This window comes from Musca autumnalis, unplaced genomic scaffold (genome assembly GCF_047663935.1).
Source record: "Musca autumnalis isolate F117 unplaced genomic scaffold, ASM4766393v1 scaffold_4, whole genome shotgun sequence".
Lineage (NCBI taxonomy): Eukaryota > Metazoa > Arthropoda > Insecta > Diptera > Muscidae > Musca > Musca autumnalis.
This window is the reverse complement of record NW_027411977.1, coordinates 184860854-184888387: the sequence shown is the minus strand read 5'-3', so window position 1 is coordinate 184888387 and position 27534 is coordinate 184860854.

Genomic DNA, 27534 nt, shown 5'->3' with positions numbered 1-27534 from the left:
TCGAATCTTCAGCTTTCCTTTTTCACTTGCAAACATCATCGGTCATTAAGCTCGACTCCAACGAGAAATGAATAGAAAAAATAGACCTTCGCCCTAATAGGCAACATTTTCAAATAAAGTAAAATATATTCGTTTTCATTCGCAAAAATTTTATAATATAGGAAGAAAAAATTTGTTTTTTTTAATAGACTCCATTTTTTCCCTAAGGCCTTTTTCGGGACATTGGGTGTATTATCTCGAATTCAGTAACACTTACGTACTTTGTTGTTCAGCAAAAAATGTTAAGAACAGAATAGCTTTTAGTTAAATGCGTAATACGGGCAAGAAACTTTAACCGTTCCACATGTATGGGCCGTCGAAGTCGCCAAATAGCAAAATAAAAATAGATTTTCATAACTTCGAGGCCCCAGTACCACGTTTTAACATATTCGAATTGTGCTCACACTTTGGCAATCTTAAAATCTAACGATACTAAAAGGTTTAGGCGGCTCCCCGGCAAAAAAATCCGAGATCGATTTGGTCCTTTGAGTTAAAACCAGCCCAATGCTACAAATTAAATTAACATGCTACAAAAAAGAAAATATTGAATTTTACATAAAACGTTTGATATTTTATCAAATTTTATAATTTTACATAGTTTAATAATAAAAAAATGGTATTACGATACCATATTTTCATACCCTACACCACACTGTCGTAAATGGTCTCAATAACACAATAATCTGCTGACAAAATCGACGTTATACGGTCAACAGTCTTAGTTTAGAACACTGTTATGTATTTTTTGATGGTTTTTCCAACTTCAAATGACAATTTAACGACTTTTATAACGATTTTCGGCCAAAATCTGTTTGCATATTTTGCATATTTTTTGCATATTCTGCATATGTTTTGCATATTTTGCATATTTTTTGCATATTTTGCATATTTTTTGCATATTTTGTGCATATGCAAATATGCAAAATAAATACGAAATATGACCCTGCCATTGAATTTAGATTTCTTTGAAACGAATTTTGGTCCAATCAGAATCTTCGTATCTTTAATATTAAAAAATATGCAAATATGCAAAATCCGATGTCTAGTAATGACAATTTCTTTCTGTCAGTAGACTATTTTGGCGTCCAATCGTCGGACTTCTCTTATAGAAATTCTTGTTTCCTATCGTGGATTTTCTCATAAATTGATCAGGAACCAAGACAACTCTTGTATTGTCAGTCTTGAATAATTTTAAAATTAAATTCTGGCGCCCAGATTTTTAGCAAAAATCCATGAACACAAATTTTCCCAATAATTTTTTATACTCCCAGCCTTTAGTCAAAATGTGCCGCATCTACATTTCTTATACTCTCAGCCTTTAGTCAAAATGTCCCTTATCGAAATAATGGTTTTAGGGCCAAAGTGGGTTTGGAAGAAATCTGTTTCAGAAAATTTGGAGTTGATTTAGCTATGTGCGTCCGTCTGGGTGGCTGCCTGGAGAACACGATAATTCTCGAACAGATCAACCGATTCGATCTACTCTTTCGATAACTTTCTGGATAGTTAGTAAATATACATGTGTAAGCTTAAGTCCTCACTTCCTTTATGTTAATAATTTAATTATAACTAAAAATATGAAATAAATAAATTATTATATAAATTATTATATAAAACAAGTAAAAAAGTATCAGTCGGCTTTGCCGACAGAGATATACCCTCAGCCTGTGTATATTGAAACAATTTTTTCCCAAAATACGTATGTATTTAGGGCGTTTAAAAATTTTGGGCGTTTGGACCGACAAAAATGTTGATTAGGATTAAAGATCAAAAGTTTTGCGGAGGAGATACTAAAAGGAATGGATCGACATTGACCGTTATGGAAGTGGATCTCCAGCCACAACATATGGTGCCATAGGCAGTTTAGGCGAAGTATGGACTTGCCCCTGATGAAACTTGTACCGTCGTATGGAGGGCAGTGAATACAAGCTGCTAAAACAAAAATCAAAGCGATTCCAAAGATGGCCCTAAACTGAACTTTTCCGAAATTTTGTGTGGAAGGTACCCGAAGGAGTAGACAAATATAGACCATATTCGAACCTCATCTATATCTGGTAGATATATTAGGATGTGAAGTATGGATTATATCGGTCACTCCCTTCAAGAGTTATCGTGCGCACAATTTCTCCGAACATCTTTGAACTTTTGTGGGTGAGGTACCGGAAGAAGTGGATCGATATAGCCCATCTTCGAACTTAAACTAAGTTTGTTTAAAATATTACGAAAGCCAACATTTGAACCGAATCGGTTTATCCGTTCGAGAGTTATCGTAGGCTCCAGCCAGACAGACCGTCGGACGGACATTGCTCAATCGACTCCAAATTGTCTGAAACACATTTCGTCCAAACATACTTGGGGTCTAAAAGCATTATTTCGATGAGGCACATTTTGCCCGTATAAAAGTGTATATACCCTAGTTAAAAGTGTATATACCCTTCTAGTATTTCCCCCCACAATTCAAGAATTGTAGCTTCAGTGGTATGTGCGATTTTTCTTAAACGTAGCAAAAGATTTGTTCCAAACTTTGGTTTTAGTAATATTTTGTCCAAACTTAGTTTTAGCTGGAAAATGGGTACATCCCAACAAACCTTCAAAATAGATGTTTAATACAGTTTAAGGTCGGTATTCTTTGTGTGTGTATATTTTTTCTTGAAAAAAAACTGAAAATTATACTGTGACGCAGTGAAATGACTTGTGGGCGCAATATCTTTTAAAAGGAATGACTCCCAAAATAAGATATACTTCCAAAATGAACTATGTCGGTCCGGTCCATTTCTTCAGTTACCTCCTCCGTAACATTTGTGATCACTGATAAAATCCATATTTTGTTGGTGAGTTCATACGTCCGAAAATGGCTACACACTTCTAAAAATCACCTAATACATAGCTTTTGGTTAAAGGATTTTGGTTGTGTAGCAGCTATTCTGTCCATATATTAAAGTTTCAGTTCACACAGGCTCAGGGTATATTCCTATCCTATTATTGAGATTTTGACGAATCTGAATCTATTTCCGTTCATTTTTTTATTTCGATTTCCGAAGAAGGAAAAATGAACAATTCTAGAAATGTGCATCCCAAAATACAATTCAAAGAGTAATCGACTGAAAAATCCCTGAATATGAAATTCAATCTAATTTGGAAAAATTTAAAATAATATGCAATAAATGAAATATAAACATTGACCTCAATCTCAATAATCTTGATTTTAATAACATTCGAAAGATGGAACAAAACATAAAAATGCGACAGAAAAATCCTTTTTTGTACAATATACATTTACTAATTTTAAAAGTATTGGACGTAATATGCTACAAACGTTCAATGAATACAAAAAACGTATTGTTCTGAACTCAGTAACACTTACAGTCAGCCCAAAATTACGATTAAACGCTTAAACAACACCTTAAAACTTAACAACAACTATGCAGAAAATTTCTCAAAAAGTCTGAAGTGTTCATTATTTTTATACTTTCAAATATTTTGGACAATAAGTATAGCATATGTAGTTAAATAATTCTATGTAATACTTCCTCTAAATGCTTTACATATTTCTTGAAAAATTTAAAACAGTTTAAAATTTTACTCAAAAATTAAAAAAATGTGTAACATAAGCTAATATCCTATGGGAATGAAAATAATTTCGGGGGCCGGGCCCCCCGTCTCCCCCCCCCCCCCCCTGGCTACGTCGGTGTATGGGACCAAAGGTGAAATTTCACGAAAATTCTCTAAAAGCCGCATTCATGGTCCAATCGACGAAAAAAATTTACTTGTTCAATGTTGTGGCTAAAAAGAGATCGGATTTTTGATATAGCTACAATATGCATATTTGGCCGATTTTGGGTATATTGAGCCTATATACATAGCTATATCAAAATTTGGTAAAAACCAAATTTTCTTTGCAATTCCATTTGAAAAAAATAAAACATTTTTTTTCCGAGCACATCTTCGATTTTTGGTATAGAGGTTAAGCAAAAAATTCTGGTTTCAAATCTGTTCGCGTTTACAAAATTGTCCGATGCGCGCAAAAGTAGGTTTTTATTCTCTTATAAAGAACAAAATATTTTAAAATTTCTTATTTGTTGTATTGAGAAAATGTATGCATATATCAGTAACAGCATTTGATATCCATCCGTAGATGCACCATAATTTCTAAAATTTGTTTTTATTTTCGCGGAAAATTACAAAAATTAAAACAAATCTAAATTATACTACATCAGAGTCCGTATAAACCTCAAAAACAATAAATTAAAAATACATATAGAATAGACAACGCGTAAAAAAATATGAAACCAAAATTATAAACATTGGCTTTATAATTTCAATCTTATAGCAACAACAAAAGAGAAAAAACTTATTGTTGAAATATTATTCCAAATATATATTTTTGGTTCGATTAGAAAAATTAGAAAAAAATATTTGAGAGTTCTCCAACTATTTCGAGGAAAATCGAGTATATTATGAAAGTAGAGCTAAAAATATGAGACACGTGTATCGGCGTTTTAAAAGTTTACGTCGGAAAGTAACCAAAATAGGCGGGGCAAGTTCCGCCCATTTTTAATTTATTCGAAATATTCGAGTTAAGATATCTTTGAATTCTTGCATTTTAGGTATATAGTGTCTTTGGCAACTTCAAAGAGGAGTATGTGGGCAATATTTTTGTTAAAAATTGTAACCCTCATGCGGTTCATCAAAGGGGTCTTATTTGTCCTTTTTTTCAAAAAACCTTCAAAAACTCCTTAAAAATGTGATTGTATCAAATCCAAATATTCTACAAAATTGTTCGCCATAAAATTTTACTAAAGGTCTCAGAATACACCAAATCTGTAACTCTTTTCTAATCGCCAGGAATCTCTAAAAATGAAAAACACGTTTTAGGGTTAAAGTCGGACTTCATCTGAGTTTATTCAAAATTGTCTCAGAAAACATAATTTTAGAGAGATGATGTCAGAGACAAAAATATTCTTCGTCAAATTTCACTTTGGGTCACCAAAGAAATAAAATGTATTTTTACATTTTATAGCTTGAAAATATCAGTATCAATTTTTCTGAAAAAACATGAAAATATTTCCCAATTTTTTTGATGAAAAATTTTTCCTTCTTTTTTCCAGTTGGTACATGGAAGCAATATGAAACTTGGTTATAGGTGAAAAGTATCAAAGGATAAAAAATTCTACACAAAATTTTACTATGAGTTTCAAAATAAACTATATATCTATGTATACTATTTCCTTAAAAAATTAGATTACAAATTTATATATATTAGGATGAAATTATATGTTTTAATTTTGGACAGTTCATTTTACATAATTCCATACTGGATCAAAATCTAGCAAAATCCGTTACTTTTTGGGAATATTGTTAAAGAAAGAAATGTTCCAAATGAAATTTCATTATGGGTCTCTGAATAAAAGAAATCTGTAACCATAGCATATAACATTCTTAGCAGACCTTGTTTTTGATATATATGTTTTAGGGCCATATTTCACAATTTTCATACAGATTGTCGTTGTGATTGGATACTGTAATATCATATTTATGGTTTTTCGTTGTGAATTCGTACAGAAGATGTTGTACGTTCCATTCATAATGCTTTTGAAATATTTGTGGTGCATATATATTTGGAATATAAAAAACCCACATTGGACCTGCCCAAATTGCGTAGTTGTAGTACTTTCAACTTAAATTCCGTAGTTTGGATAAGCCGTTGGTTGCTTATATTGTAACTGAAAATAAATTAGAGGTCTACGGCTATGGTCAAGTGAAAATATAGGGGTCATATGGGCTCTCACATGCACAATTTGGTGTGGTCCAAAAAACTACAATGATGGGACAAACTCCTACTTTGGTGGCATGACACTTTTCACCTATAACCAAGTTTCATATTGCTTCCATGTACCAAATGGAAAAAAGAAGGAAAAATTTTTCATCAAAAAATTGGGAAATATTTTCATGTTTTTTCAGCAAAATTGATACTGATATTTTCATGCTATAAAATGTAAAAAGACATTTTATTTCTTTAGTGACCCAAAGTGAAATTTGACGAAGAATATTTTTGTCTCTGACATCATCTCTCTAAAATTATGTTTTCTGAGACAATTTTGAATAAACTCAGATGAAGTCCGACTTTAACCCTAAAACGTGTTTTTCATTTTTAGAGATTCCTGGCGATTAGACAAGAGTTACAGATTTGGTGTATTCTGAGACCTTTAGTAAAATTTTATAGCGAACAATTTTGTAGAATATTTGGATTTGATACAATCACATTTTTAAGGAGTTTTTGAAGGTTTTTTGAAAAAAGGACAAAAAAGACCTTTGATGAACCGCATGAGGGTTAAAATTTTTGACAAAAATATTGCCCACATACTCCTCTGTGAAGTTGCCAAAGACACTATATACCTAAAATGCAAGAATTCAAAGATATCTTAACTCGAATATTTCGAAAACATTAAAAATGGGCGGAATTTGCCCCGCCTATTTTGGTTACTTTCCGACGTAAACTTTTAAAATGCCGATACACGTGTCTCATATTTTTAGCTCTACTTTCATAATCTACTCGATTTTTCCCATCATTTTGAAAAAAATTGAAAAGAGATGATATGGGGCGAAATAGTTGTTCTTTGCAAAACATGGGCCAATATTTACAATTTTCCGAATTGAGCTTTTGTATCCCCTAGCAACAACAAATTTGGTAGAAAAATTTAACTAAAATCTTCAACTAGTTTTAAAAAGGGGCTACCCTCTTATGGTGGCTATACCAAAACTTGGACCTATGCTATCTGATTTTTTGCAAGAGATGATTTGTACCTTTAATAATGTTTTATACCTTTAGCAAAGACTAAATACCAAATTTCATTTATTCAGTTATTGAACAATGTGGCTAAAACATCCAAATACCGAAAATCGGGGGTACCGTTCTATGGGAGCTCTATGAATATTAGGGCCTATACGGCCATTTAGGTGATATATTGAGGCCATAACATTCAAAATAACTAAAATTGGAAGGAAATGTTATATGGGGACCATATGAAGATGTGGACCTATAACGATAATTTATTTTGCCAAGAAAGATGTCAATAATTTTGGATAGTTAGTAGTAACACGTACAAAATTTTCGGTAAAGTAAAGCAAAAACGAAGATGCTGCACTAGTTTTTTCATTGCAGTGGAAACGACCCGCAGAAAACGCGATAAAATACGCGATATATATGCAAGAACAATTTTAAGTGATTTTTCTACTTTGGAATTTCTCGTAACTCGTGTTTTAGTAGATGGATTTTCACGCGGATGATTTATTAGATTCGGAACGTAAAAAACTAAAATGTGCAATAGAGTACGAGGCAATCGAATAACAATTGTAAATATTAGACCCATTAGATATGACTTTTAGAAAAATGTTCGCACAAAATTTCCTCATTTGGATGCAGATTCGTATTTGTATCAAATAATTCAGAATCACGAGTACTACAATCCTTTAAATAATTTTTTGAAACCTGTTTGCGGAACGCAACTTGAAGAAAATTTCAAAATACACTGGAAACCTGATTAAATTTTCAAAAGTAATAATACATTAGTGAAATCAACTTTAATTAGTTTCCTTCTACTTTTACCTTGACAGGAAACTCGGGATGAACCACTCCCAAACATTACATGTGTTTAGCTCCTGCAAACAAATATATGTTTGGGTGCAAACCAATATTTGTTTGGGTGCAAACAAATACATGTTTGGGTGTAAACAAATATTTTTTTTTGGGGCTAACCAAGCCCAAAAGCCACAAAAAAACAAGTAAGCAAAGGTTATAGTCGGACCGGGCCGACCATGTGATTGCTTTCAGCAAATCAAAATTCTTTTATGGAAAAATAAGCTTATTTTAAGAAATAACTTTGTCGATTCTGCCACCTTATCATATTAAGCTTGAGACCTACAGTTTATCGCCGAGTCCGAACGGCGTGTCCTAACACACCACTTTTAGAGAAGTTTTATATGGCTGAAATACTCAGAAAATGTCGCCAACTTTAATGAGGTGTATTTTGCCACCGTTGAAAGTTTGATGTTACCTCGCCGGGGAATCGAACCCACGACATTCTGCTTACAAAGCGGATGTGAAATTGAAATATAGCTCCACTCTATGGAGTAATATTAGAAACGAAGATATCTAATGATTTTTTTGCTTTGAGCATATTAACTGTCTCCGAAATCTATTTTTCAGAACTCAAAAAATTTAAAATTTACATGTTTTGACATATCTAATAGGGTTCCACCGTGGTGCAATGGTATGTACACCCGCATTTCACGCTGAATGCCCGCGTTCGGTTCCTAGGCCAGGCCACATGCAATTTTCAACGGTGACAAAATACCCCTTAGTAATGATGGTGACATTTTTTAGTATTTCAGCCATGAAAAACTTCTCTACATGTGGTGTCTTAGGACACGTCGTTCGGACTCGGCAATAAACAGTAGATCCCTTATCATTGAACTAGTATGAATCGGGATGCACACATTCATATGAGAGAAGCCTCCTTGTCCCTACTGGGATGTTTGTTGAACAATTAGGTATATCATTATACATTTCTAATAAAAGATCCAAAATTGGAAAAGTGGCATTGGTAGCCCCTTCTGATACATATATAAATGTTCTTTGAATATCAGGTTCCTCTTGGGAATACACCCAATATAAATAAATATATAAGCCGCTGCAGATATATCCAATATCCAATTACAATGCAATTTGCCATATATGACCGTGAAATTTTCGACAGACGGACACTGCTTCAGTTTTATTGAACACCTCAAATGCTATATACACATTTTCAAACTGAACATTGTGAGATTACTGAAGATCTATCGTCCAAAAAAGTGTACTTGTACCATACATATGCTTGGGTATTTCGAAAATAGTTCATTGTAGATATATATTGTGATATCAAAAATATATTTTAACCGGTAAAGAACAACTAATAATGAGTAGAAATTCAAATAATTTGCATGCAAACAAATTTATAACTCCCAAAAATATTCATATTTAATTATACGCCAGGAGAGGGTGGGTGCCTTCACCAAAATTAATATTTCTAAAAAACTTTAACGGTAGCGACACCGAGTGCATTTTGAAAAAAGTTGGCGAAGCGACCCCGTGCTGCAATTTACATATGTATAAAAAATTTAATTGAACAATTAATTTGGTAGGCCCCACGTAATTTACAATAATGCTGGAAATTTCTCTATTATGATAGAAACAAATTGTAGCATGGGAGGAAAATGTTGTATTCTACACTAAACCTATTATATATTAGGAAGTAGGCCCGTTAGTTACCCAGGAGACACATAAATGTAATTTGCATCAGGGGAAAGGTCAGTAGTTCGTTTTCCATATGTAAGCTGCTTTGCTGGTATATGCCAACCAGGAAGTAAAATATGGACCAGATTTAAAATTTTTATATTTGTCATACAAAAGTAATGGTCTATTTAACCCACTAGATAATATGAGATCATCTTCCAAAATTGTAGGCATGTTCTTCGACCTAAACTCTTAATTCGTGCAAAATCTCGTGACTATTGATCTATAATTGCGACCTCTAGCGAGCTTTTGATTACACTACAAATATACAGCTGGGTATATTAGGCTGTAACTCTGTTATCTGACCACAATAGGTGTCTATTTTGGTCCGAACCCGACCTCCATGCAAAATTTCGTGACGATCGGTCCATAATGGCGGCCTAGAGTTTGATTACAATTTATAATGGACAGGCGGACGGAAGGGCGGACACACATCTCAAAATCGCTTTATCTCGTCGAGATATGAAGATTGGTATAACACATTGGGCAAAAATTTATGTAACACTGCGAAATATTCGTCGGAGACCCACAATGTGGTATACCAATCATCATATCTCGACGAGATAAAGCGATTTTGAGATGTGTCTCCGTCCGTCCGTCCCTCCGTCTATCCATTATAAATTGTAATCAAACTCCAAGCCGCAATTATGGATCGTCACGAAATTTTGTATGGAGATCGTGTTCAGTATTCTGGTATGAACCTGATCTCCATATCCATATCCCTATTGTTATTGGTGATAATCGTGAATTATTTAGCGGGAGAAACGGACCAAAAACATAATTTTTATCCGATTTTGTAGCTGATATGTAAATCGCAATAATAGTCCGATCGCCTCGAAATTTTAAATGAGTTAAGAGTATATGACAAAGAAGAAGCTTGCAATTTTAGATGGCCATCGGATAACATTTAGAGGGTTAAATGGACCACAACTTTTGTGTAAAAATTGTGAAAATTTTTAATATACAGCTTATATCTTTATTCCTGGAAGAGACATTCCGGGCAAGTAAGCTATACTTGGAAGAGGAACGCTTGACCTTTCCATTGATGTAAATTTTGTTGGTGTACATGATAAGATAATAGAGTTACAGCCTAATATACCCAGTTATTTGTTTGTAGTGTAATCATAAACAAGATAGAGGTCGCTATTATAGCTCAATAATCACAAAATTTTGCACGAGGTAAGAGTGTAGGTAGAAGAAGCTGCTTAAAATTTTGGATGATGATCTGATATTATTTAGCGGGTGAAATGGACCAAAAGTTTGAAAAATACAAAAAAATATTTTTGGTCTATATTTTATTTCCTGGATGGCATATACCGGAAAAGTAGACTACATATGGAAATCGAACTACTGATCTTCCCCCTGATGCAAATTGCAATAACGTGTCTGCTAGATAACAGGCCAACTGCCTAATATATAATGGGTTTTGTGTGGAGAACCACATTTTCCCATTCCCTTTTTTTGCATTTTTGCAAATTACATGGTGCCCTAGCGTATTAATTGTCCAATTGGATTTTTATGCATACATTGCAGCATGAGCCGCATTTCCGCCTTTTTTCAAAACGATTCCCCAGGTAGGCAGCATCACATTTTCAACGGTGGTAAAATACCATTTAGTAATGTTGGCCACATTTTCTGAGTATTTCAGTCTAGGTAAACTTCTCTACAAGTGATGTCTTAGGACACGCCGTTCGTACTCGGAGATAAGTTGTGGGTCCCATATCATTGAGCGAATACACTATGCGACAAGAAAAAAAATTACGACGAAAATCGAGTAGATTATGAAAGTAGAGCTAAAAATATGAGACACGTGTATCGGCGTTTTAAAAGTTTACGTCGGAAAGTAACCAAAATAGGCGGGGCAAGTTCCGCCCATTTTGATTTTTTTCGAAATATTCGAGTTAAGATATCTTTGAATCCTTGCATTTCAGGTATATAGTGTCTTTGGCAACTTTAAAGAGGAGTATGTGGGCAATATTTTTGTTAAAAATTTTAACCCTCATGCGGTTCATCAAACGGGTCTTTTATGTCTTTTTTTCAAAAATCTTTCAAAAACTCCTTAAAAACGTGATTGTATCAGATCAAAATATTCTACAAAATTATTCGCCATAAAATTTTACTATAGGTCTCAAAATACACAAAATCTGTAACTCTTGTCTAATCGCCAGGAATCCCTAAAAATGAAAAACACATTTTAGGGTTAAAGTCGGACTTTATCTGAGTTTATTCAAAATTGTCCCACAAAACATAATTTTAGAGAGATGATGCCAGAGACAAAAATATTCTTCGTCAAAATTCAAAATGGGTCATCAAAGAAATGAAATGTCTATTTACATTTTATAGCATGAAAATATCAGTGTCAATTTTGCTGAAAAACATGAAAATATTTCCCAATTTTTTTGATGAAAAATTGTTTCTTTCTTTTTTCGAGTTGGTACATGGAAGTAATATGAAACTTCGTTATAGGTGAAAAGTGTCAAAGGATGAAAAATTCTACACAAAATTTCACTATGAGTTTCAAAATAAACCATATATCTATGTATACTATTTCCTTAAAAAAATTAGATTACAAATTTCTATATATTAGGAAGAAATTATATGTTTTAATTTTGGACTGTTAATTTGACATAATTCCATACTGCATCAAAATCTCGCAAAACCCTTTACTTTTTGGAAATATTGTTAAAGAAAGAAATGTTCCAAATGAAATTTCATTATGGGTTTCTGAATAAAAGAAATCTGTAACCGTAGTATATAACATTCTTAGCAGCACTTGTTTTTAATATAAATGTTTTAGGGTCATATTTGACAATTTTGGTACAGATTGTCGTTGTGATTGAATACTGTAAATATCATATTGATGGTTTTTCGTTGTGAATTCATACAGAAGATGTAGTGCGTTCCATTCATAATGCTTTTGAAATATTTGTGGTGCATATATATTTGGAATAAAAAAACACCCATATTGGACCTGCCCAAATAGCGTATTTTTAGTACTTTCAACTTAAATTCCGTAGTTTGGATAAGCCATTGGTTGCTTATATTGTAAGTGAAAATACATTAGAGGTCTACGGCTATGGTCAAGTGAAAATATAGGTGTCATATGGGCTCTCACATGCACAATTTGGTGTGGTCCAAAAAGCTACAATGATGGGACTAACTCCTACTCTGGTGGCATTTACGGAATTAACACTAGCATTTGACATAACTAGCTGTATCATAAATGACCATAACGAACCCAGTTACGATATAGTCATTTATGTCAATTTCTAAGGTTTATTCAGTAAATGTCACCAGAGTAGGAGTTAGTCCCATCATTGTAGCTTTTTGGACCACACCAAATTGTGCATGTGAGAGCCCATATGACACCTATATTTTCACTTGACCATAGCCGTAGACCTCTAATGTATTTTCACTTACAATATAAGCAACCAATGGCTTATCCAAACTACGGAATTTAAGTTGAAAGTACTAAAAATACGCAATTTGGGCAGGTCCAATGTGGGTGTTTTTATATTCCAAATATATATGCACCACAAATATTTCAAAAGCATTATGAATGGAACGCACTACATCTTCTGTATGAATTCACAACGAAAAACCATCAATATGATATTTACAGTACCCAATCACAACGACAATCTGTACGAAAATTGGGAAATATGACCCTAAAACATTTATATCAAAAACAAGTGCTGCTAAGAATGTTATATACTACGGTTACAGATTTCTTTTATTCAGAAACCCATAATGAAATTTCATTTGGAACATTTCTTTCTTTAACAATATTTCCAAAAAGTAAAGGGTTTTGCGAGATTTTGATGCAGTATGGAATTATGTCAAATTAACAGTCAAAAATTAAAACATATAATTTCTTCCTAATATATAGAAATTTGTAATCTAATTTTTTTAAGGAAATAGTATACATAGATAATTTTTAGTAGAATTTTTCATCCTTTGACACTTTTCACCTATAGCTAAGTTTCATATTACTTCCATGTACCAACTCGAAAAAAGAAGGAACAATTTTTCATCAAAAAAATTGGGAAATATTTTCATGTTTTTTCAGCAAAATTGACACTGATATTTTCATGCTATAAAATGTAAATAGACATTTCATTTCTTTGGTGACCCATTGTGAAATTTGACGAAGAATATTTTTGTCTCTGACATCATCTCTCTAAAATTATGTTTTGTAGGACAATTTTGAATAAACTCAGATAAAGTCCGACTTTAACCCTAAAATGTGTTTTTCATTTTTAGGGATTCCTGGCGATTAGACAAGAGTTACAGATTTGGTGTATTTTGAGACCTATAGTAAAATTTTATGGCGAATAATTTTGTAGAATATTTTGATCTGATACAATCACATTTTTAAGGAGTTTTTGAAAGATTTTTGAAAAAAGGACATAAAAGACCCGTTTGATGAACCGCATGAGGGTTAACATTTTTAACAAAAATATTGCCCACATACTCCTCTTTAAAGTTGCCAAAGACACTATATACCTGTAATGCAAGGATTCAAAGATATCTTAACTCGAATATTTCGAAAAAATTCAAAATGGGCGGAACTTGCCCCGCCTATTTTGGTTACATTCCGACGTAAACTTTTAAAACGCCGATACACGTGTCTCATATTTTTAGCTCTACTTTCATAATCTACTCGATTTTTCCCATAATTTTGAAAAAAATTGAATTTTGTTGCACAGTGATATGAATCGGGGTACACTCACTCATTGATATAATAGAAGTCTTCCTTTTCCCTTCTGGGATGTTTGTGAAACAATTATTACATTATTATTTACCCCCAGTTTATGTATTTCGAAACGAAAATGTGTGCGCATGAAAGACACCCAAACTTTAGTTTTTGAAATATTATTTCATTTGCTTTTGCTTCAAAACAAAGAACAAATTTGAAATACACACTCAAATTTGGTAGTTTTTCATCCGCATTCGTTTTCTTATCGACATACATACATAAACAGGCCCTTAAGCTTGGTGTGATACGGTACCAGAATCCACAAAGTTATTTCTTACAATAAGCTTATTTGTTCCATAAAGAAACATTTGATTTGTGGAAATCTAATTCCCAGGAGTAAAGGTGTAGGATATCACATGGTCGGCCCCGTCCGACTATAGCCTTAGCTGACTTGTTTATTTCATCTTTGTTCTTTTTTGTGTATGAACACCATGAGATTCTTGTTTTTACTTGTTTCTTCTTTCGCATTCTTCTTTTCATATTTGTTATGGTTTTATGCTATTCCTTATGTTGGAGCAGGTGCTTGGAGAATGAGCGCAATGGAGTAGTTATGTTTCTTCACTCAATTTGTTGCCTTTTATTTAAACCTGGCCATGTGGTGTGTTTGTCAATACTAAATATATACAATACTAAAATCAATAATGTCAGTAACAGGTTTTCTGTGCTGACAATAGTTTTTGTAAAAATTCTAGATTATGATAGTTCCTACCATAGGTATCGTCAATGATTTCTACAATATTGAGGGATTTCGCAAGTTATTTTTGTTTTGTATGTTTGGACCAAAAGATGGTATTTTTGTGTTTGCAATTTCAATGCTTGAACAAAACAAATGAATTGTTGGAGCCAAAGTAAATATTGTTGTTCCAACAAAAGCGAAAAATATGTTTTCTCTGCGTGTCGTTGTACACTTCTCATTAGTTGTGAAATAAAACACATTCTCCTGTCAAAGTCAGGGTCAGCGGGAAATCGGCATCTGTAATCAAATGATTATATAATGTAATAAATAGGATACGAAAAATGTATTGTTTTTATTACCAATATTAAATGCGATTTCTTCTTTGTCTCACAGCATATTTCTATTTAATTACAAAACTTCTAATTATAAAATGTATTGGGTTTTAATTTGCTTAAAAGCACTATTACTTTAAATACAAAACACTGATTTATTTATTCACTTTATCGACTAATGCGACCCACATTGAAAGACAGTCCAGAAGAAACTGCCAAATAAATCAAACTGCCTTTCTCAAAAAAGGACCAAACAAAACAACAAATAATAACCCATTACATATTTTCTTTTTCTCTTCTCTTTGGCTGTGAGCTACAAAACAAATAACAACACAGAACGAAACACTGGAGTTTGGCCGCATACACACCACCAAAGCAAAAACAGGGTTTTCACCCTCTCGTCGTCGCTTCTGCGTCTTCTATTGCACCATACACACAGCTCTTTATTATCATACAAGTGATAGCCCCGTTGTTACGCTCTTTGACAAAAATCCTCTCTCCACCCAAAAAATATGTTCTAACATAAAAAATATGTTGGTATCCAAACAAATGAAATTGAGATATGTTACAAAATGTTATCATAAGAATGAGCGATGATGAACACGCTAAAAAGGCGTATGAATACATGCCACATGGCGGTGCACGCAGAATCGGCAGGCCTAAGCTTCGATGGAGCATACAAGTGGATGAAGAAATGAAAAGGCGCGGTATTCCAAAACGCGAAGCGAATAACAGAGAAGATTGGAGATCTTTTCTTAGTTCGGTCTATGGAACAAATGTTCTGTAATGGGCCAGCTAAGTAAGTCAGTAAGTACAAAATGTTGCAAAAATATATTTGTTTGAACACAAAAAATTATGTTTGGATCCAAACATATATTTGTTTGTAACCAGTCCCAAACAAATATTTGTTTGGATCCAATTCGAAATTGTAATGTTCCCAAAATTCGCAAAACCTAATTGATGTTGTATATTGGAGCTCGCAAATTAGTATGGATTAGTAATTAGTACACTAAAAGCAGCAGACGAGAGAAGACTGCATTCGTTTGAGATTTGGATATACCGATGGATCTTAAAGATATCCTGGACAAATCACCTCTCAAATAATGAAGTACTGAGGCGAATGAATACCGAAAATTAAGTTATCAGAACTATAAAGACGAGAAAAACTGCTTATTTGGGACACATTATGTGAAATAGAAAATATAATCTCCTCCAAGCTATTATAAGAACCAAAATTAAAGGTCGCAAACCAAGAAGAAGACGAGAAATAACATGGATGAAAAACATTCAGGAATGGGCAGGACACCAATATGAAATAAGCCTTTTAAGCGCAGCAAGAAACAGAGAACTAGCTATAATTGAATGAAATGTTTTAACTTTATAATATGTAATTAAATAACTCTATAATAATTAACATTGTATGATCGCTAATATCCGAATACGGATTTGCCAATAAAGAAGAAGAAGAAGTAATTAGTATTCTTTATTAATTTGGCAGTACATTTATTTATTTCAACAAATCTAATTCACAAAAATTCAAATTCCATTGAACTAGGTAGTGAACTAGTTTGTTCAATTGAACTAGATAGGCACAACTCTTGCCCATGGTAAGGCTACAGCATGATCGGCGTAAAGTTCTAAAAAAATTCAATATTAAAAAATTAATATTTTTGTCAGATCATAATTTCAAGTGAGGAGTTTTTAAGAAATATTTAAACCCACCTTTAAGCCTGCAGTAATTAATAGGTAATTACTTATTTTAGTATTTTAGGGCTCAAGCTAAATTGTTTGGAATAGAAGACTCATGAGAGTCTTTGTGGTGGATGATATAAAAAAATCCAAGCCAATTCTTTATGGCCGATTATTATTTGCAATTTCTAATTCCATATAAACTTTATAGCCAACAATATTGTTCAATACAAAAGTTAGAATAATTATACCCTCCACCATATGGAGGGTATAATTAAATTTGTCATTCCGTTTGTAACACATCGAAATATTCGTTGGAGACCCTAAAGTATATATATTATTGATCAGCATAAAATTCTATGTCGATTTGACCATGTCCGTCTGTCCGTCCGTCTGTCTGTCTGTTGAAATCAAGATACAGCTCGCAATTTTAAAGATAGAGAGTCAAAATTGGTACAGAAGTTGTTATTACATGCAGGATGGTTGGTATTGAAAATGGGATATATCGGTCCACACCTTCATATAGCCCCCATATAACGGTACCTCCCGATTTTCGGTATTTTTAAGGTTTTAGCTTCATTATCCTACCAAAATGGCTGAAATTTGGTACGTAGTCTTCTTTAGAGGTATAAAACTTCCCCCCCCCCCCCCAAAAATTTTGTCGGTGGGAAAATGGTGGACGCAATAGAATTGTGCCAATTTATTTATCGAAATTGCAAGCCATTAAACCAGAAAAAGTTGTGCCAATTTGTACAATCCCTAGAATATAACCATTTGAATTCGTCTACAAAAAATCGGTTGCTGATCAGTCAGCTTTGCCGACAGAGACCTAAAGAAAAGGGGTAAACACAGTACTTCTGACGTCCATATAATACGCTGTACAACGTTTGGACCAAATCGGTTTCTCTCTTCGAGGGTTATGTTATGTACTACCCAATGGAGGTGGCAGGCTTTTTTGGAGCTTTTGGGCCAATTTCTCAGAAAGTAGGTCCCGTAGTAATGGGGGCAGTGAATGCAATTTGTTACAACAAAAATTAAAGGGATTTGAGAGCAGGCCTAAACAGTACTTTTCTGAAATTTTTTGTGGAAGGTACTCGAAGGGGTGGACCAATATTATCCATATTCGAGCCTGATCTATATCTGGTAGAAATTTTACGATGTGGAAAGCATGGACCAAATCGATTACTGCCTTCGATAGTTATCGTGCGCACTTAAACTACGTTTGGACAAAGGATTAAGAAGGCCACATTTCGGACCGAATTGGTGGATCCGTTCGAGAGTTATAAAAAGTAGTTAGGAACGTTTTTACCCTCCAACATAAAATAATCTGAACTAAAATTGTCCTGGCCACAATTTTAGATGGAGAATTTCTAAGACTACAGCAATTAGGTCAGAAAATGTATCTAAAAACTTATCCGATAGAGCGATACATTTATATCGGACATATATGAAAGTGTAGACTAGGGAGATTTTAAAAAAATCGATGTCCCTCCAAAATGCGGAGGGTATAAATAACTTTGTCATTCCGTTTGTAACATATCGAAATATTCTTCGGAGACCCCATAAAGTATATATATTCTTAATCAGCATAAAATTCTAGATGGAAGTAGATATATCCACCTATCCGCCTGTCCGTCCTCGCAGTTTTTAAGATAGAGCTTTATAATTTGGTATAGAGGTTTACATTACTCCTAGGATGTTTGGTACTGAAAATGGGCTATATTGGTCCACGTTTTCATATAGCCCACATAGGACGGTACCTCCCGATTTTCGGTATTTTGAAGGTTTAATCCTCATTATCCCACCGAAATGACTGAAATTTGTTATTAAGTCTTCGTTGGGTCATAAAACTTTCCACCAGAAACTTTTCCCAAAGAACAGAACCTCCCGATTTTCGGTATTCTGAATTATTAGTATCAATTTCCCATCGAAGGGGCTGAAATTTGGTATAAGTCCACGCCTTCAAATAGCACCCATAGAACGGTAACTCCCGATTTTCGGTATTTTGAAGGTTGTGGCCTCAATATACCACTGAAATGTCTGAAAATTGGTATTTAGTCTTCGTTGGGGGTATAAAACTTCCCACCTGAAATTTTTCGGTATAGGTTAATGTCTTCATATAGCCCCATAGAACGATACCTCCCGATTTCCAGCATTTTGGAAGTTGTGGCTTTCATATCCTTCCGAAATGGCTGAAATTTGGTATTTAGTCTTGGTTTTCGGTAAAAAACGTTAGGCCTTATAAAGCCCCCATAGGACGATACTCACGGATTTTCTATATTTTAAAAGTTTTAGCCAGGGGTATAAAACATTATAACAGGTACAAAGCATTCTTCCAAAAATCAGACTGCATACGTCCACGTTTTGCCAAAGGCCCCATGTAAGGGTACCACCAAATTTAAGATTCTTTTGAATTAGTTGTTAATTGGAATTTTGTGTTGCCAGAAGATAGAAAACTTACTTTAAAAAAAAAACAAAACAAAAAACTATCCATATACATATGTATATTTTCGTCCATAGGTGAACAAGATGAGCATTCGCCTTTAGGTTCTCGTACAATTCACCATGCAAATGCTTTCTTCGTGTTCATCATTGTTTCCCAGCAAAATTTGAAAGAAGGGGTTCCATGCGATGATGTGATTTCATGGCATCTTTTGCATTGGTTCAAACGAAGTCACGAAAGATCCGATCTTCTCATTAGCATATTAACCAATGCAAAGGAAGTCGAGAAAGATCCGATCTTTTCATCAGCATTTGAGGAAGAAAGGAAGTCGTGAAAGATCCGATCTTTTCATCAGTATTTGAACCCATTTTTTATCGATCCAATAGAGATGAATTTTGTGTTTTTATTTATACAATTTTTTCTAAATATATAAGATAAATTATTTACAATAGGTTTGATGTTTTCGAAGACTCGAAATCACAACCAACGTTGTTAAAACTCTCGTCGTAATGATAATGTCATTGCAAAAGGTTGGTGAAAATGACATGCCAAAGCATTGGTAGAAATGATATGCCAAAGCATTGGTGAAAATGACATGTCAAAGCATTGGTGTAAATGACATGCTTTGGATCCAAAAATGAATAGCATCTTTTGGGGTCCACGCTCATATAAAATTCATCGATGAAGATGCTAAAAAGATGACATGCCAGCTCACTTGAACCCATGATTGAATGGCATCTTTGGCATCGAACATTTTGCTGGGTTTAATCTAACCCCATGAACCAATATTGCCCAATATTATGTACCTCTAGGGGTTTTTGTCAAATTTTCGAACCGAGATTGCTATAATTTGGTATTGTGTTTTGTCAAGGGTAGCAAGAACAACGAAGAGCTCTTTTAAAGGGTGTTGCTACATTTTCCATCCGAAGTGGATCTTACTTGGTGTATAAAGTGATTATCATCAGTTAAGGTATTATTATGTACCTCTAGGGGTTTTTGTCAAATTTTCGAACCGAGATTGCTATAATTTGGTATTGTGTTTTGTCAAGGGTAGCAAGAACAACGAAGAGCTCTTTTAAAGGGTGTTGCTACATTTTCCATCCGAAGTGGATCTTACTTGGTGTATAAAGTGATTATCATCAGTTAAGGTATTATTCTCCTCAAAGGAATTATACTTAACGTAGAGAAAGTGCTTAGTAGTTACTAATTGTTAGACAGCGGAATCCTATGCAAATGCATATATGGTTAGGATGGTCGTAGAGAAAATCTGATTAGACAGAAACTCGTTTTATTACAAAATAAAACGAATTAGGCCCAGAAATTTTTGCATATTTTGCATATCATGCATATTTGGACATATTTGTACATATCTGCATAAAATGAGCATATGCAAAACCATATGCAAAAATATATTCAAGGATTTATGATCTAAATATCCCACCGAAATGGCTGAAATTTGGTACTAAGTCTTCGTTAGGGGTATGCTACTTTACAACTGAAATCTGTCCGCATAGCTCCACGTCTTCATATAGCCCCCATAGAACGGTACCTACCGATATTCGGTATTTTGAAAGGTGAAGCCTCAATATCCCACCGAAATGACTGAAAGTTGGTATTAAGCCTTCGTTGGGGGTATAAAACATTCTACCTGAAATTTATCGGCACAGGTCCACGTCTTCATGTAGCCCCCATAGAATGGTACCTCCCGATTTCTGGTATTTTGAAGGTTGTGCCCTCAATATCCCTCCGAAATGGCTGAAATTTGATATTAAGTCTTCGTTGGGGGTATAAAACTTTAAACCTGAAATTTATCGGTATAGGTCCACGTCTTCATATAGACCCCACAGAATGGTACCTCCCGATTTTAGGTATTTAGAGGTTGTGGCCTCAATATCCCTCCGAAATGGCTGAAATTTGGTATTAAGTCTTCCTTGGGGGTATAAAACCTTTCACCTGAAATTTCTCGATATTGGTCCACGTCTTTATATAGCCCCCATAGAATGGTACCTCCGGATTTTTGGTATTTTGAATGTTGTGCCCTCACTATCCCTCCGAAATGGCTGAAATTTGGTATTAAGTCTTCGTTGGGAGTATAAAACTTTCCACCTGAAATTTATCGGTATAGGTCCACGTCTTCATATAGACCGCACAGAATGGTACCTCCTGATTTTCGGTATTTTGAAGGTTGTGGCCTCAATATCCCACTGAAATGACTGAAATTTGGCATTTTATCTTCGTTTTGGGTATAAAGCTCTCCACCTGAAATTTGCCGCTATAGGTTCACGTCTTCATATGCAAAAATTTATGCATTTTTCATAATTTTGCATATGTCATATGTTTCGATTGCAATGTAATCAGAAGCCGAAAATATGCCCAGTCCAAAAATTTGACATAAATCGGACCAAAAATAGGGGTTGCATAAAATTCCGCTGTCATATTTACTTCAATACAATGGTGGTGGATGGTATAAAAAGTTCGGTCGAACTTAACGCTTTTCTTACTTGTTCTGACCACGGCTGCTGTATTTTTTTAATGTGGCCACTAATGGTGTCGATTTGAGTACATGCGTGCCCAATTTTTAATATTTCGACCACAAACTTTCTCACTCGACCACGGTACGTTGTCAATTCTCGAAACTGTTGACACCACCTCGTTGTCAAATTGACAACGACGTGCTCTATTCGACCACAAACGGTGTTGATACACAATCGACAACGGATTTGGACAGTTTGGTGTCATTTTTTTCTCTGGGTGCAGAGCTGACAATTGCTTACAAAAATCGAAAAAATTTAAAATATTCCAAAAGGTTTTGTTATAAATTTCGCACTACTATGGATTTCTTGTCCGTATGTTGGAATACATAACTATAATGTCTTAGGGTAATCCAGCCTATTTTTCCATTCTTCAAGGCATATGTTATTTCCCTAAATATCTATATAAAATTATAATAAAACAAGCCGTACAAAGGACACATTATTGTCGACATTATCATTTCCCAAACTGACGCCATAATCATCATAATATTATCCATTGGGAAAAGCCAAGATACCTATAACGAAAAGTTTTAATGAAGAGCCACTTAGCAGCATTACAACAATGTCATGTGAAACCTAATAAAAAATAATATGAAACTTTAAATTACACGAACTTTCAAAGTAAACTAACTTTGCATTAGTACCCATAGCAGCAGCAAATAGCAAAAGAGTCCTTTGAAAAGGAGTACTTACAACGAATGTGTAACACAAACCCTTACATATTCATGTGTACCATACTAGCAATCTAGCTGTTACCTGTTTTCTATGTTGAATAATATATTAAGCAAAAGGGTCACATTGATAAGCCGGACATCGTTATGCGAACTATGCTACTCTGCATTAGTTCGGCTTTCAGCAGCAATAAATGTAATTCGATTTCATATGGTCAAGTGGTGGTCATTTATTGCAATGAGTAGGGAAGGAGGTCCTTATCAATTTAAAACAATTTTGTACTCATAGATAACCATCGTCGTATCTTCTTCAAAGCTTTAGAATTATTTCGATCTTTGGCAATAACGTTATCGTTCGTTTCCCCTTCCTCTGGTTTGTGGCATTTTCTTATCTTGACAACATTTTGCATGGTGAACATAAATTCTTCTGTTCGAAAATTTGTGCAGCTAGGAAATAAGACAAACAGGAAATCAATGTCTACACTCAGGTATGTTAAACTTGTAAAGGGAGAGAATTTCACAAAATATATTCATGTAAAAACAGTGGAACGAAACGTTCTTATCTCTAGCTTAGTGAGTGAGATGCATTGAGCGTTTGGGTAGGCATATCAATCAATAGAGGGCTCCATTAATTTACTATAATCTATTCTATAATCCAACCAAATTTAACGATGTTACATATAGTTACATAGTTGTCACAACAAAACCTAAAGCTGACGCACCGCATTAAAGATACGATGATTTAAGGTATGAGTTCGGTTGCGGATTTGTAGTTAGCTAAAAAAAATTCTACAGCATCAGTTTTATTATATTTTACGAGCGCTTAGAAGAAACATATTACCACTGTTCTGCCCAGAACATTAAAATTATTCTAGGCGATTTTATATCAGAATTGGAGAGGAGAATATCGTTGACCTAACAGTCGAGAAATTCAGTCTCCACAGCGAAGCGTCGGAAAATAGAATGAGGCTGATAGACTTCGCACCGGTCCCTCACTGGGAACCTCAAATGTCAAATTACAGATAGTTTGGTCAACAAGTGTAGCTAAACTCCTCAAAACACCTAAAATCAGGAGGTACCTTTATATGGGGGCTACGCCAAAACGTGGACCAATATTGACAATTGTAGTTGGAGAAGTTTCGTTACTATTGAAAAACTCAAATGTAAAATTACAGGTAGTTTGGTTAAACAATGAAGGGGGGAGTCTATAAAGGGCTATACCAAGACGTGCACTTATATTAAAACTTTATTTTGGAGATATTTCGTGGCCACTGGGAAACAAATGTCAAATTACAGGTAGTTTGGTTCATAAATGTCGATACATTTTTTAAAATGACGGAAACCGGGAAGTCCAAAACATGAACCTATCTTGACAATTTGTGGTGGAGAAGTTTAGTGACCACTGGAAACCTCAAAAATGTAGGTAAGAAAATCGGGAGATCTATCTTGACAATATGTGGTGAAGATATGTTGTGGCCACTAGGAACCTCTAACGGCAAATTGCAGATAGTTCGGTCAAAATGTAGCTACCATCCTCAAAACATGGACCTTTCTCGACAATTGGTGGTGGAGAAGTTTAGTGACCTATGGGAACCTCAAGTGTAAATTACAAGTAGTTCGGAAAAAATGTAGGTAAGATATTCAAAATACCAAAAATCGGGAGGTATCGTAATAGCGGGGCTATACCAATACGTAGATCTATCTTGACACTTTTTTTGTTGAGATATATTGTGGCCACTAGGAACCTCTAACGTCACATTACAAGTAGTTCGGTCAAAAAATGTAGCTATAATCCTCAAAATACCGAAAGATGAGAGCTACCGTTGAATTGGGGCTATACTAAAACATGAACCTATCTTGACAATTTTTATGGAGATGTTTTGTGACCACTGGAACCTCTAACGCCAAATTACAAGTAGTTCGGTCAACAAATGTAGTTAAAATCACCAAAATAAGGAAAATCGGGAGGTACCGTTGAATTGGGGCTATACCAAAACATGAACCTATCTTGAAAATTTTTGGTGGAGAAGTTAAGTGACTACTAGGAACTTCAAACGTTAAATTACAGGTAGTTTGGTCAACAAATTTAGGTGAAATACTCAAAATATCAAAAATCGGGAGGTAGCTTTACATGGGGACTATACCAAAACGTGGACATATCTTGACAATTTTTGTGGAGAAGTTTTGTGACCACTGAGAACCTCTAACGTCAAATTACAAGTAGTTCGGTCAACAAATGTAGTTACAATCACCAAAGTTTCGTGGCCCCTGGGAACCTCAAATATAAAATTAAAGGTATTTCAGTCACAAAATATACGTAAAATACTAAAAATAACGAAAATCGAGAGGTACCGTTATATGGGAGCTACATTAAAACATGGGCCGCTTTTCGAACTTGACCTGCCTGTGTCAAAAAGAATCTCTGGTGCGAAAATATAACGTTCTAGATCAATTATTTCGCACGATAGAGCAATCACAACAGAAAAAATTCTCTCATTTTCCTGCTGAAAGAAGTTACTCCTCTCTCCTTTTCCCCCGATACCTCCCTCGGAAAAGCGGTCATATGAAACAATTGAGATATACCTTAGCCAAAATGAAGTCCGATGATTATACTAAAGATTAAAGAATCAAATCCGTTGTTACTAGTGTATCAACACCGTTTGTGGTCGAAGTGACCACGCCGTTGTCAAGTTGACAACGATATGGTGTCAACGGTTTCGAGAATTGACAACGTACCGTGGTCAAGGTGAGCATGTTTGTGTTCGAAGTATTGAAAATTGAGCACGCATGTGCTCCTATTGACACCGTTAGTGGTCAGATTAAAAAATACAACAGCCATGGTCACAAAAAAAAAATTGAACACAACTGTGCTCATATTAACATCATACGGTGTTGATTTTGAATCGACTTTTTTCCTCTGTGTAGTGTACTCAGAATATGGAAAGAACATTTTTGTAAACAGTTGGTATGTATCTAACATTGGCTAAGACGACTAAAATACTACAGCAGGTGCTGATGGTTTACCAGTCGAGCTGTTCAAACCCGGCGCCACGGTTATAAGGTTTATTCATCATATAGTTAGCACCATCTGGCAGGAAGAACACATACCCTACGATAGGTAGCTGAGCATATAATCGTGTCAGGGATATTGTATGAACGACATATGGTCAACGAAATAATTGGGTATAATTGGTATTTACCTTGCGGTCGACACTTACCATATTTTTGCCTATTATAAATCAGAGGGGGCCACCGTAGGGCAATGGTTAGCACGTCCGCCTTGCACGCTAAAGGTCGTAGGGTCGATTCCCAGGCCAGACAACATCAATTTTTCAACGGTGGCAAAATACCCCTCAGTGATGTTGGCGACATTTCCTGAGTATTTAAGCCATGAAAAACTTCTCTACAAGTGGTGTCGTAAGACACGCCGTTCGGACTCGGCAATAAAAAGTTGGTCCCATATCATTGAGCCAATATGAATCGGCGTGCACTCATTGATATGAGAGAAGTCTCCCTTGTCCCATCTGGGATGTTTGTGGAACAATTATTATTATTAACTAGCTGAACCCGGTGCGCTTTGCTGCCCCGACTACGATAAAATATAATGGAATGCCAGAATTATTTTAACGTTTTTAATATCATAACAAATAAGTATAGGAGATATGAAGGCGTTATATACCTATTCAGGGTTGTTATGGAGCTACTATGGTATTTTTGTATGTTTCAGGAGGTAACACTCCTCCGAAAGCCTTTCCGCCTATAAGTATTCCTAATGATTTAGATATATCATAATAAAACATAAATCTTAAGAAGTCTCTCAAAGACATGATACTTAATAGCTGTAGGCTTGGTCAATTCCTTCCCGACTATAAGTACTTCTGTAAATAATGATGAGTTTTACTGACTGCTAAGTCTTCAAAATTTCATTGAAATTGAACATACGTAACAAAAACATTATAGCGACCGAAAATATATATGGGTAGCTATATTCCTATATGAACCGCTCTCGATATAATTTGTCATATTTATTTTTAGACCAAATCCCGTCTCACATTCACATTTTGTGCATAAAATACAGAAAATCAGCCGAAAATATATATGGGAGCTATATTCTAATCTGAACCGATTTCGGTATAATTTGTCCCATTTATTTCTAGAACGAATTTCGTCACGCTTTCCAAATTTCAGTGAATTTAAACATATGTAGTGTGTCCAAATCTGAACCGATATAATTTGGCATATTTATATTTGGAACAAATTCCGTCAGACATCCCAAATTTCAGCGACATTGGACACATATAGCGTGTTTAGAGCATCAAATACAGAAAATCGGCCTAAAATATAGATAGGAGCAATATCCAAATCTGAACCGATTTCGATATGATTTGGCACATTTATGTATAGACCAAATCCCGTTAAGCATTCCAAATTTCACCGAAATTGGACATAAATAGTGAGTTTGGTTCATAAAATACAGGAAATCGGCCGAAAATGTATACAGGAGCTATAACCAAATCTGAACCGATTTCGATATAATTTGGCACATTTATTTCTAGACCAAGTTCTGTAACACATTCCAAATTTCAGCGAAATTGGGCACATTTATGTCTAGACCAAATTCCGTTACAAATTTCAGCGAAATTGGACATATACAGCGTGTTTGGTGCATAAAATAAGGAAATCGGCCAAAAATATATGTGTGTGGGAGCTATATCCAAATCTGAACCGATTTTGATATAATTTGGCACGTTTATTTCCAGACCAAGTTCCGTCGTACATTCCAAATTTCATCGAAATTGGACATAAATAGCATGTTTGGTACATAAAATAAGGAAATCGGCCGAAAATATATGTATGTGGGAGCTATATCCAAATCTGAACCGATTTGAATATAATTTGGTAAATTTATTTCTACATCAAATTCCGTCACGCATACAAAATTTGGAGATTGTATCTGTAACAGTTCTAAAGATATTTGCATACAAAATCTAAATTTTTTGGAGGTACCTCCGGTTTTGATGCTATATCTCCAGATCAACGCGAAATTTCAAAAAATGATA